Source organism: Patiria miniata, unplaced genomic scaffold (assembly GCF_015706575.1).
Source record: "Patiria miniata isolate m_02_andy unplaced genomic scaffold, ASM1570657v1 HiC_scaffold_1, whole genome shotgun sequence".
In the NCBI taxonomy this organism is placed as follows: domain Eukaryota; kingdom Metazoa; phylum Echinodermata; class Asteroidea; order Valvatida; family Asterinidae; genus Patiria; species Patiria miniata.
In genome coordinates this window covers 8408482-8409379 of record NW_024037047.1, presented here as the reverse complement: position 1 = coordinate 8409379, position 898 = coordinate 8408482, and positions in this window count along the sequence as shown.

The window sequence follows — 898 nt, the reverse complement described above, 5'->3', positions numbered from 1 at the left end:
TGTAGACTGGGACTTCATTTAGGCAGGTTTTTCTCCGTGATGACAAAAAAATAATTGTCAATGACAACAATATTTGTTTGTCTTTATACATTATAGGCTTGTTTTGTCAGTCATGACCAATCACTAGACGATATTTCATATCAGTTCAACGGGTATTAAATAGGTTATTGTTCAAGCAACGTGAGTGTTGTTTCTGCGTGTTCAATGGTCAGGAAGAATTTCTGTAGACTGGGACTTCATTTAGGCAGGTTTTTCTCCGTGATGACAAAAATTAATTGTCAACGACGACAACATTTGTTTGTCTTTATACTCCAAAGGCTAGTTTTACCAGTCATGACCAATCAGTACTGGAAATTTCTCATCAGTGCAAGCGGTATTTAATAAGTTATTGTTCAAGCAACGTGAGTGTTGTTACTGCGTGTTCAATGGTCAGGAAGAATGTCTGTAGACTGGGACTTCATTTAGGCAGGTTTTTCTCCGTGATGACAAAAATTAATTGTCAATGACGACAACATTTGTTTGTTCTTATGCTTTAAAGTCTAGTTTTACCAGTCATGATTAATCAGTAGGGGACATTTTATATCAGTGCGACAGGTATTTAATAAGTTATTGTTCAAGCAACGTGAGTGTTGTTTCCTTGTGTTAAATAGTAATGAAATAAATAGTCATAAAATACATTTATTTTTCAACTGTTCCCGTACTTTTTCAAAAGTCCTTTGTCAAATATGACGGCCATGGACGAAATTTCAAATCAATGCAATATTTTTCCTTGGGATTGAAGAAAACGAGCCCAAAGTCCGAAACTGTCTTGTCGGTAGAGGGCGATATATAACTTTTACGGTGACAACAAAAGTGCAACGCATATGCAAGGGGCCATCGCCAGCCGACGTGGATTTTT